General features: G+C 38.2%; 2 long non-coding RNA genes across 2 annotated transcripts; one reads left to right on the forward strand and one right to left on the reverse strand.

Annotated features, from left to right (window-relative positions):
• Window positions 1–1,681: 1,681 nt before the first annotated feature.
• On the reverse strand, window positions 1,682–6,012 carry LOC139471248 (uncharacterized). The gene is made up of 3 exons (XR_011653825.1): window positions 5,863–6,012; window positions 5,483–5,566; window positions 1,682–2,031 (listed from the first exon to the last, which is right to left on the reverse strand). It is a non-coding gene; the product is annotated as an uncharacterized lncRNA (long non-coding RNA).
• A 177-nt stretch (window positions 6,013–6,189) lies between these two features.
• Window positions 6,190–8,280, forward strand: LOC139471249 (uncharacterized). Its single transcript, XR_011653826.1, has 3 exons — window positions 6,190–6,369; window positions 7,048–7,138; window positions 7,823–8,280. It is a non-coding gene; the product is annotated as an uncharacterized lncRNA (long non-coding RNA).
• Window positions 8,281–12,851: the final 4,571 nt, after the last annotated feature.

The raw sequence follows: 12,851 nt of genomic DNA on the forward strand, positions 1-12,851 counted from the left end.
CAAGAGATAGGTACAAAATGTCCGATTGGGAAACGTTTGACCGTACTCCTGTCAAAATGTATTTAGATACATGTATAAAATGATCTGGCCATGCATACACTGAAGTTGACTGAAGTTTTATCTTTATGCAAACATATAAAGTCAGAAGGAATGTGTGCATAGTCGGAAAGAATTGTGAACATTTGTCACTTATAATGTAACCATAGAGTTCTAGATAATTTTGCCATTAAAGAATATTATCACCTGACTAACCACGGGTCCGGGTAGTCCTGTGGGATCCGGGTCCTACTCAGTACCCACCTGACCCGAGTACCCAAGTTACCCGTCCCAGCCCAAAAGGAGACACAATAAAAATAAATCTGTTTATGTTTATTTTTCCCAGCTGCTTTTCAGTAGGGGCGGCGGGCGCGTGAAACGAAAAATAGAAACTGTTTGGCCTGACTGAAATATGAGGCGGTGGGTAACGGACACAGCAAAAAAAATGCAGTTTCCGGTATCCGGATACCTGCCGGATACCACCGGACACTTACCCAAAACGCGTCCGGGTATCCGGTGGCAGAAACCTTGCCGGATACCAGATCCGTGGTATCCGGCATGGACACCTCACCTGAAAGTATGCCACCTGGAATCCGGGTATCCGGCACCGGATACCTCACCAGATACCTCAATCTGGGTGTCCAGGGATCCGGCACCGGATACCTCATTCTGAGTTTCCAAAAACATGTCACAATTTGGGGGGTGCATTTTGTTCAATTAAGTGTGAAACACCTAAAAATATATTAGAAACTAACCATGAAAATTGAACATTGCTGAAGGTATCCGGCAGGTATCCGGCAGGTATCCGGATGCAATTTTTCGAGATGTCTTTCTCCTAGTAAATAATGTTAGCCTAGGCATAGCAGATAGCTGTAGTAATATTCTGTGTTATTTTGGTTGTAAATATCCCCTTAAAGTTGAGATCTATGGGCAGGTACTTTTGGTGAAAACATTTTTCAAATTCATATATATTTCATTTTAGATGTTCAGCGTATTAAATGAAAAGCATTCAGTCCTGGTATGATGGTATCCTTACATTTCATCTTCATATTCCCAGTTGGTTCTAGTTTCTCGTGGTTGAAGCGCTTGATTCACCACATCGGTACATTGCTTGGTGTCACCCATCATGATATTGTTGGAATTTTGCTCATAAAGTGACATAACACCATATTCACCCTGACAAAACAAATGAAAGTCATTGGCTATGTGCTCACTTGGGCCTTTGTTCCTGGTGAGATTAAAAGATAATTTTGGAACTGTATCAGTACTTGTTACATCTTGACAGACGAGTTTCATTGAAGTTTGAAACAGAATATCATTAACCCAAATGGGTGCATCCACAGAAAACACCTACCGTAATAAAGTACCGGTACATAAAAACATCAATGTAATTTTTCTACTGACATGGAACTAAAAACTTCATTCGGTGAGCTGTATTAATTGTAGGTAAACATTCAGGGCATTAGTATATTTGCTATATGTTAGCACCTATGTTATGAATGATCAATATCATATTTCTTTAAAGAAGCAAAACAAAAAAAATTGTTAAGATAACAAATCATATTTATTGATTTTATGACATTTCATTGGTTCAGTAACCAAAGGTGTTTGCAAGAACATTCAAAAATAGAAACAGATGCTTCAATGCCATTTTCTAAATAAACAAATCGGTCAAATCTCAGAAGAATTTCAAGGGAGAAGAATATCTAAAGTCAATTATGTTTGTGCAGTAAACCACAAAAGTCATTCAGATTTGTATAGTCAGCGTCAGCGTACACCACATAAACACAGTCTCACTGCTGTGGTATTAATTCCTTTAGACTTGATTAATGTCGTAATAAAACAATCTACAGAATCACACTGATGTGGCATTATTCATTCAGAATCATCACTTTCTGAGGTGAACCTGCTAGTTGTTCTGGGGAGGATTATTCATCACCCTGAGAGTCCTTTGTATGACTTGTCTGATCTGGTGTCATTGTGAAATCCAGGTGCCTGAAACAATTTATAACATCTTTAAAATCTTGTTATTAAAAATATGAGAAATATACATATATTGACAAAGGGTAAAAAGTTGGTTTCTCAATGAGTAAGGTAATGACAGTTTATCAAGCAACTGTTAACCAAACCATGTTAACCAATGTAAAAAAGCCATAGCAAACAGTAAATTTTACAGAAAATACAAAATTGTAATTGATCTTCTGAAAACAATTCCTGTAGTGCCATAAGGCAGGCTCAACTGATTTTTTCTCAAATGTTTGCATTACATCAAAACATAAGGAAGGGTAAACAAGGCAATGCAAATTGCATAAAATAGGTTCTTATACATAAAAACAGAACTACCGTATTTGATGTAATAAGCGCCTCGCTCTAATAAGCGCCCACGGGAATATTTGCTAATATATTGTCTCGTTAACAATCCCAATTAGCACCCTTTCCAATTGATCAATGTATACAAGACTTATTTATTTGCATATAATACACATTCGTGTGTGATATGCACCCTTAATTATGGGGAATTTCATTCTGGAAAAATATATTTGTCGTACATTAACATTTCAGGCTGCCAGCATAAAGCACGAAATTTTGAGAGCGCCCTGGGCGCTTATTCTGTCGTATACGGTATTCATAATTATCAAAACTTTCAATCACACAAGTCATGTAAGTGATCTCAAAATATTATATAATGAGTGTGCAAGTTAGTATAGTTCCACACAGCTTTTAGCAATATTCCAGCAATATATCTGCGGGGACACCGGAAATGGGCTTTTCACACAGTACCCATGTGGGGAACAGAACCCAGTGCTTCGGAGAACGCATTACCCACTAGGCTACCAAATACAAATATCATCTCAAATACAAAAGTAAGTAACATTAGGATTTCATGCAACAGATATTTTCACCAAATATCAAGTCACTATACAACTGATTGAATTACTGATTAGAGAAGCAAGTACATATAAATGTAGCAGCTAAATCAGGCTTAATTTGAATCGTTCCTTGCTTCAGTTGCAATGGGAGCCACATTGAAAATAATTATCTCACTTATCATTGATAATTAATATCTACCATTAATTGGTAGGCCACTGATACAAAAAATCAACTGAAAAGAACCACCTGAACAATCGACTAAAAACTATGTATATTACATTTGGGGGACCTTATTTCGGCTGCTGGCAATAGCATGGGCGGATACAGAGGGGGGTGCTGTGGTGCGCACCCCCCTTTTTATTTCGAAAATAAATCTTTATTTCTGTATACATTTCCACCAAAGACAATAAATAGCTGTAAAAAAAGCTGTATCCGCCCATGATTAGTCATGAGTAAAATCATTATCATATTTTTATCATTTACCCTATCTTTAATTAAGATTAACAATAACGGGAAAAACTGCCAAATATATTGGTCAAGTGTAATCATAATTTAAGTAGTTCCATTTGGTTTTGGAACTTTTCAAGGGTCATTGTAAATATATGTGTATTCCTATTTGAATACTCGTTTGATTGTTATAAAGTTACACAGTATTGCATCTATCGTCTGTTTCTAAATACAGTGGAACCCATCTTTGACTTGTGTGACATAATTGAATCATACCCCAATTGAATCATACCCCAAGTGCATTGTTATGCATCTGCACAGAGTGGTCAAAGTCCTTGTCACACACATAGTTTGCTACAAGGCAGAATCCAATAAGTACAGTTGAGACATCAGGTTGTATCCAGACAAACTGTCTGATAATCTCAAGTATGGTCTTGGTAGGATCAAGGGATGTAGCTAATCCTAAATAAACATTAAACAAATGACATAATCTCTTCTACAGAACACTTGATCAAAGCCTGCCCCACCTTTGATGTTTATCATCTTGTTACGCTCACAACAGCTCATTAGCAAGATGAACTCAATGTCAACTCATGGTGGATTAGGGATTAACAGGGCAATTAGTGTCAGGTGGGTATTATCACTTGCAATTATCTGTTAATTACTTAATTGAGTAGTGACGGCTTAGTTAGTTTCCAACCACACTGACAAGTCAGTTTACAGTTTACTAGTAACATGTTTCTGTGGACCAAGGAAATGTATCTTGCCAGATACTTAAAAAGTTCTACTCATAAGTAATAAAATAATGACAGTTTTGATATGCAATTCTCCCTACAAAGACATTTAACATTTGATATACATAAACTGTCTGTTGAAACTATGATGACACTAATATACAAGTCGCACAAAACAACTAATTCATATACTGGTACCTAGCCAAACATACATAATTTTTATACGCGTATGCACATGCTTGTACATATATACCTCTACTGGCACATCACACATACAAACAATCATTAGATGGATGTAATCGTTGAAATAATATTTTACATACACAAACAAGTGAACAGATTCTGTAATAGCATGGTTAATACTTGGAGATGTTTAAGCATTTCCATTTTCACAGAATCGAAGGCATATCCTTTCAGGACTCAGATCAGCTTGTAGTGATTTAAATTCACATAAAAATGATTCATGTGAAATGACCTATCCCGCACGTGTGGCACCTGTTATAAAAATACCATTCATTACTTATTTGTGTGTCCAAATTATGCTATTATTAGAAATAATAGGTATTATTATACAGCATGGATATAAGAAAGCTTTATATGGAATTGTTGAAAATTATGTACAGGAAAACATTGAAATAAATCAATCAATACGTGCATTTATCTCAGAATCTGGTAGATTTAATCAATATGGACTTCTCCTTCATTATCTAATTATAATCAGATGATTACATTATTGCTCAACTGATAGTTTGCAAAAGTATAGAATTAGTATTTTATTAATAATTATTTTGTATTTGAGCATCATTTAGATAAGCCAATGAAAAAAATATATGTTTAAAACACATGTAGTAGAACATATTGCAATAGTTAAGACCCGAAAAGAAGTTATGTGTAGGATCCTCAAAATGGTATCCACAAGAGCAGGTTGTAGAATCATGTTGGTGTTTGTTGTTTAACTCTGCACTCAGCCATATTCCAGCTAAATGACGGCGGTCTGTAAATAATCAAGTCTGGACCAGACTATCCAGTGATTGACATCATGAGCATCCATCCACACAATTGGGATACAATGACATGGATCAACCAAGTCAGCGAGCCTGATCAGCCGATCCATTAAGTTATCTCTTACAACTAGCATAGGTTGATCATGTTGATGGGGACTAACTTCAACCTGGAATCCCCATGTGAGTATGTATGCAGCTGTTAGCTTTGTTTGATGTTTAACGCCACACTCAGCAATATCGCAGCTATGTGGCAGGAATCAAACCTGCATGGGTCTTCAGCACGAAGAGTGAACGCTTCAACCACTAGGCTACCCCACCACCCAAAATTCCCCCATGATAAAGTTGTCATCATGGTTATTGTTCAGCTAGTTCAAGTGAAAATGTTCATACCCTTAAAATGTCTTATCTTCCACTTCACGATGATCTCTGATGCAAAACTTCCCTGTCATTAAAGCTGTTCTTGATTCTTCACATCTGGAAAAATATGCTGAGGCTATTAATCATCTCACAGAGTAAAGGGAGTATATGAAATAAGACAGTGAGTCACATTAGCATACAAATTATCCAGTTAAAGTAAACATATTTTTCATTATATACATAAGCATATACTAACATATGATAGACAGGCTACTTGTTATATAAAAATATAATTATATCCTGATACATTTACTTACATGTTGGCTATGAAAGTTAATGTGTCACATGTGACAGGCTTACATGTGGTAAATTACTTTAATACGTGATCATTGTAATATTCACATATTCCTTACCTTAATGTGTCACTTCAGCTGCCAGCATTACCTCAGCTGCAATCTCAATATTTGGCCAATTTTGACGAAATGACCGATCGTGTTCAGTGTATAAGCTGGGCCTCGTCTCTAATATAACTTGGCGCAAGTTGACGACGTGCATAGAGAGCCGGGAACCAGCTTATGTCGTGTTAAACTAGTTCCCGGCTCCCTATGCGCGTCGTCAACTTGCGCCAAACAATATTGTGATATTAGAGACGGGGGCCCAGCTTTGTGTTAACCCGGAACAAGCCAATTTACCCATATTCCCCTGCGCTCCAGGGCGCCATTTTAGAACATGGATGTAAACAAACCTCGTGTATCGATATACACTGTGATGCTTGATTACGATAAGCTTACCTCGTGTATCGATAGATTGTTCTCATTCACCTCCACCACGGAAATGCCGGCCGAAGTTCCTCTGAGCCATCCACAACGCGGAAGTCAACAGTATTTGGAAAGGCGATTGGCAGCAAATGCGGATGCCAGGTACGTAGCAGGGCTTCGTGACCTTATGATTTCCGTGCAGAGATCTTATGGAACGGATTGATTTAGATATTTTCCTGCTCTACATACTTTACTGTAAACGCCAAGGGTCCTTTTTTTAGTATTATGGTCAACTGTTTGTTATGACGACAAGGATTTGCATAAGGGGCGTAATGGATTTGTGGTCAAAACAAGATGATCCAAATTAGATCCGCTTTTTATAGATAATGAAGAAATGTACAAAGATCTAGGAACGATTATTAACTCTAAACTTTTGTGGGATGCTAATACAGACTATAATTTACAATAATGGCCACCAAAGACTTTTTTTACGCTTAACATATTTTTATAATTACACTGTTATGTCCTTGTTTTGTATAAGCTTCATAACTAAATAATTCAATATTTCATGGAATGACTCTGACCTTGGCGAGGATCTTTTTTGCAACAAGTGATTCCCTATGTAAAGTGTATGTTGAATGACCCTGGCTTTGTTGTCAAATAATTGTTTGACAGTTGTTAAATATGGGATTATGTTTTATCTCTGAATGTTTGGGATGAAATATTTTAATAAGGACAGTTCTAAGTTGGAAACTCAACTGGGGCCTTTTCAATTGAATTCAATGTACAGCATGTACAGTTTGGATATTTCTGTAATGTGAATGCTACTTATTTTTGCAGAATGTCTGGATGAATGAATGAGTCAGTCATCTGCACAGCATCAATGGAAAAAGGGAAGCAATGAGGAACAAGAGAAGAGTAGCAGTGAGTGGTAAATATTTGAAATTATTCTGTTTGGTTCATCATGTTCATGTAGCTATTCTGCAAATATTTCTTCAGTTTGCTTGTTTTTTATCACCTGTTGGCATGGATGGCCTAATTATCAAAGGCACCACAACTTGCTGTGCATAGTTGCATCTCTTGGGCTTGACAGAAACCAATGGTCGTGGGTTTGAATCGAGGGTAGCATCATACACTTGCTTGTGGGTTTCATCAAAGTGGTAAACATGTAAGACCTGCATCACTTCGGGCTTTCTTCCCATTTCACTCATTTAACACCACATCCAACAATAGTTCAGCTAAATGACAAGGATTATAAATAATCAAATCTCAAATCTCAACTAGGCAAACCAGTGGTTAATGTTATGAGCTCAATCCAGACGCACCGATGATGACTGTTATGGACAACATCCCACGTTATTGGGTACGATTACGAGCGATCAATGAGCCCACTTGCTACCTCATCTATTACTTTGGCTTGTATGGCAAGCATTTTTAAGAGATGTCAGTTAATCATTGTTTCAACTCCTCAGCATGGAACAATATATATCTCAAGTGTTTGGTATATAACAAAACTCAAAGATGATAAATTAAGTGAATTTGCTGCCTTTTATCTGTAAGTACATGTTGCAACAATTCTTTTCTGTTGCTACAATCTTTATACATAATTTTGCAGAAACTGATGTCCAACTTGAGATACCCGGATGACTGGTTGACAGTCTGGAAGGACCCTTCCAGATATCAGAAGTGATAGGCAGACAGTGATGAGGAGAATCCTGTTATTTCAATGGGGGCCTACCAAGAAGTTATATCCCAATTGACTCTGGGACACACTCACAAAGGCTGGTCTGGCTAATGTGAGAAGACCAACCAATGCCAAGTCGGAGTGGGACCCTTCAAGGACGTTGAAGCAATTATTGTCTTTGGCCATGTGGTAATCACTTGAAAGGAATGATGTTTGCGACTACTTGTCTATAAATGTGGACCCAAACACCAAATAGAATGTTCACAATTCTACTAACACAATGCAACAGGGATAGAGCCGATCTGGCCTCCCCTCATCCTGGTTCCTGTTTTTCCATGGCAATATAGAAGGGAAAGGATATTTGAGGGCAAGTAACTCTGAACTGGTGAGCATGGTCTTCTGCTTTCAAGCGAACAGTTATCCCACTCTGTTATGAGTATTGAAGAATAGGAGGAAATTGCATACTGCATCAGGAACCATCATGTGAACAATGTTCAGTGTGTGATATAGGCATATAAATAAAAGAAATTGATAATTTGTTTGTTGTTTATGTTTCTTTAGCCAGGTGTGTAAATGGGGATTTTCCAATATTTTGCCTCAGTTTGGTAGCCATAGTTATCGGATGAAACCATGCATTGCTTGGACATCTTTGGAATAACACATTGATCTGCTATGTCAAAGGTCAATGTCATAGCCAGACAAAAAAATTGTTAATGGCCAAACTCTTCCTTAGGGCAGGGATAGAAGTTGGCAACAGGTCATACACTTACTTTTTATCCCCCCGGCATATATTACGGGGTGATATAGCGATCAGTCAGTCTGTCTGTCCGTCCGTCCATCCGTAATCATTTCCTTTTCCAGGGGAAGGATTCCCAAACCATTCAGTGTATTTGATCGAAACTTGGCAAATCTATCAAGCACATACTGAAGTGGTGCCTTTTGATATTTTGGGATTTTTTTTAATTTTTTAATTTTTTTTTTTTTATGGAATGATGTTGGACATAGACTCAATTGGGGATGGGGTTCGTTTCCGGGGCAGAATTCAAAAACCATTCAGTGTATTTGATCAAAACTTGGCAAAGCTATCAGGCACATACTGAAGTGTTGCCTTTTGATATTTTGGGATTTTTCTAATTTTTATTTTTTCAAATTTTTATGGAATGAAGTTGGACATAGATTCAATTGGGGATGAGGTTCGTTTCTGGGGCAGAATTCGAAAACCATTCAATGTATTTGATCGAAACTTGGCATTCATATGGATGCGACCATGGTGGATCTTTTGTGGATAAACAATGTATGCTTCTTAAAGAACTTTAAACTGTTGACTCATTACATACAGAATTGCACATTTACTAGTGGTTACTTTACAGACAGCTGCCGGGGGGTTATGTCATCTTTCTGATGACTCTTGTTCTCTAATGTGCATTTTCCTGCAAAAGTCTAAATAACTCTTATACATATAGTTTTATATCATTGTCATATGTTTGTCAATGTTATACTGAATGAAGCAATTTACAATTGTTTTTGAAATAGTCGCAACTGATATTGAAGGTCAAATTAGCTTTCAATGTCTTTCAGTAAAAATGTTCACAGTAACTGAGGAACAGCTCTCTGTAGTGTGATGAAATCTGGTACATGTCACCCTCAGAGTGAGGCATATTGTGTTTCAAAACTTAAATGAAGCTGGTATGCTCATAACAAGTACTTGTACCTTTACAAATAATCATATTATCATTTCACTAGGACCAAAGGCCCAAGTGAGCACACAGTCGATGAGTTTATACTTTCACTCAGAACAATCTGGAAGTCTGAACATGAAATTTAAGGATATCATCATACATGTATTAGAACTGATGTTTGTTCATTAAACAGCTTAACATCTAAAAAGATTGAAAAAATTGTCTTCTCCAAAAGTACATGCCCATAGATCTCAACTTTAAGGGGATATTTACAACTAAAATGACACAGAATGTTACTACAGCTATCTGATATGCCCAGGCTAACATCATTTACCAGGATTAAGACATCTCGAAAAATTGAATCCGGATACCTGCCGGATACCTGCCGGATTCCTTCAGCAATGTTCAATTTTCATGGTTAGTTTCCAAAATATATTTAGGTGTTTCACACTTAATTGACCAAATGCACCCCCAAATTGTGACATGTTTTTGGAAACTCAGAATGAGGCATCCGGTGCCGGATCCTTGGTATCCGGTGCCGGATCCTTGGACACCCAGATTGAGGTATCCGGTGAGGTATCCGGTGCCGGATACCCGGATTCCAGGTGGCATACTTTCAGGTGAGGTGTCCATGCCGGATACCACTGATCTGGTATCCGGCCTGGTATCTGCCACCGGATACCCGGACGCGTTTTGGGTAGGTATCCGGATACCGGAAACTGCATTTTTTTTGCTGTGGGAGGTGTTAAAACGTTCGCTCGTTGCGACGAATGCCTGGGTTCGATTCCAACATGGGTGCAATGCGTGAAGCCCATTTCTCAAACAAAATGTAAACTTTGATGCTTCAAAACGTATGGGTAGCCCAGTAGTTAAAGTTTTGTCTCGTTAAGACGAAGGTCCGGTTTTGATTCCCCACATAGGTAAAATTTGTGAAGCCCCTTCTTGGTATTCCTCGTGATAGGGCTGAAAGTGTGCGAAATCGGCGTAAAGCTATACAGACTAAATCACCCGCTGCTTGGTGAACAACCTGGTCTTGAATGTTTCAGAAAAATTATGGTTAATTTTATCAATTTTTTCTTAATCTCATTTCAAAACACCAAGGAATTCTGTTGATTTGAAAAAAAAGTATCGAAATTGGATCTTTTTATCTTTTATAAAAATTGTAAACGTGATATACAAACATGTCAACACACAGGTACGTGCACAATAATGCCTTGGTACATGTTAAATGTGATCTGGAAACATTTACCTTGTACATTTGTTTTAATATCTTTTTTGCCAGATTCCAAAGCGCTAAACGTTATCGAAGGCCTTAGAGTGGGTGAGTGAGTTTGGTTTAACGCCGCTTTTAACAGTATTCCAGTTATATCGTGGCGTGTCAGCTTAATGTGGGAGGAAAGCCCGAAGTGATGCAGGTCTTAGACGTTTACCACTTCGGTGAAACCCACGAGCACGGGTATGGTGCTGACAAACCTAGAAACATAATCGGGGCGAACCTGGTTTCGAACCCACAATCATCGGTTTCTGGCGTGCCCAAGGGACGCAATTCTGTACAGCGAATCGCGGCGCCTTAGACGACTGGGCCACCCGTGCCCCCTTGAAGGCCTCAGAGAAATCTATAAATGTACAATACAGTTTTTTGTGTGCCCTGAGGTATTCAATGAGGGAGTGCAATACGATCATGTTATCAAGAGTAGAATATCCGTGTCGAAATCCTCGAACCAGACATACGATAAGGTTTAAAAAGTTGTAAAAAGCTGATTGGACACTATTTGAAAAGCGTCTATTGTTTGATTAGGCAGACGGAATGTTTTACCCTTGATCTCTGATGAACGCAGACTAAAGTCATTTAATGAATGCTTTTTTTAATTTTTTTTTTTTATGTTATGTTTTTTTATTTTCTCATTTTGTTTTACACAAGTTTTACACAAGTGTCTAGTAGACCCGGGTCGCTGTCCAGAAACAGGATTTTATGAATGCTTTAGTTACCTTTAAATGTGTTCATGCCCATTTATGAAAGCCTCAGTCAGTTTGTATACTGTTTGTTGTTTAACGCCGCACTCAGCAATATTTCAGCTCTATGACGGCGGTCTGTAAATAATCGAGTCTGGACCAGACAATCCAGTGATTGACATCATGAGCATCGATCCACGCAATTGGGATCGATGACATGCATCAACCAAGTCAGCGAGCCTGACCACCCGATCCCGTTAGTCGCCTCTTACGACAAGCATGGTCGCCTCTTACGGCAAGTATGGGCTGCTGAAGACCTATTCTACCCCGGATCTTCACGGGTCGTTTTTATACTGATGTTATTTCTTTCAGAAAATTAATCACTCAACTACTTTATATATCACTTTTTAATCCAATAATTTATATGCATTTGTGAACCTTGCTTGAATGTGTGGACTATTCTACGAGGTGGGGTTCTGTATCCTGTATTAATTGTGTGTGCATGGTAAAAGATATGTGTACATGTTTAACAGACCCGTGAAGATGAGGGTTAGAATGGGTCCAGCAACCCATGCTTGCCGTGAGAGGCGTTAAACATCAAACAAACCAAACAACATGTTAAACATTACAGTACATGTGTGTGCTGATGATGTAAATGGTCACTGTAAGACTGTCATATTTGTATCATGTGTAAATATGAGATGGTATGATTGTTTTATTACTTTATATATGAATAGTATGTTATTTTACGTTTAAATGGCCTCTCATAACCAGCCTTGGGTGACATTCTCTCTCTCTCTCTCTGACGTAAGGAATATGAAGTCCACTTTCTCACAGAATGTCCATTCTACTCCAGTACCAGGTATAAGTTATGGCAAGATGTATATACTCTTCCATTTCTTCATCTCCGCATCCGTGAAGATCCGGGGTAGAATACGAGCGTAGGTCTTCAGCAACCCATGCTTACCACAAAAGGCGACTGTGCTTGTCGTAAGAGGCGACTAACGGGATCGGGTGGTCAGGCTCACTGACTTGGTTGATGCATGTCATTGTATCCCAATTACGTAGATCGATGCTCAAGATATCAATCACTGTATTGTCTTGTCCAGACTCGATTGTTTACAGACCGCCGTCATAAAGCTGGAATGTTGCTGAGTGAAGCGTTAAATAACACACAAACAAAACAAATCGTCATCTCCGATTAATTCCTAGTGATTTATTGTCTTTCAAAGTAGCCTGAAGGTTAAAGCTTTTCGATTCTCCACATGGGTACAATATGTGGGTGTATGCCCATTATGAGTTCCCTTTCAACACACATACTTCACGGT

Source organism: Haliotis cracherodii, unplaced genomic scaffold (assembly GCF_022045235.1).
Source record: "Haliotis cracherodii isolate W230 unplaced genomic scaffold, xgHalCrac1.p SCAF_22, whole genome shotgun sequence".
Classification (NCBI taxonomy): domain Eukaryota; kingdom Metazoa; phylum Mollusca; class Gastropoda; order Lepetellida; family Haliotidae; genus Haliotis; species Haliotis cracherodii.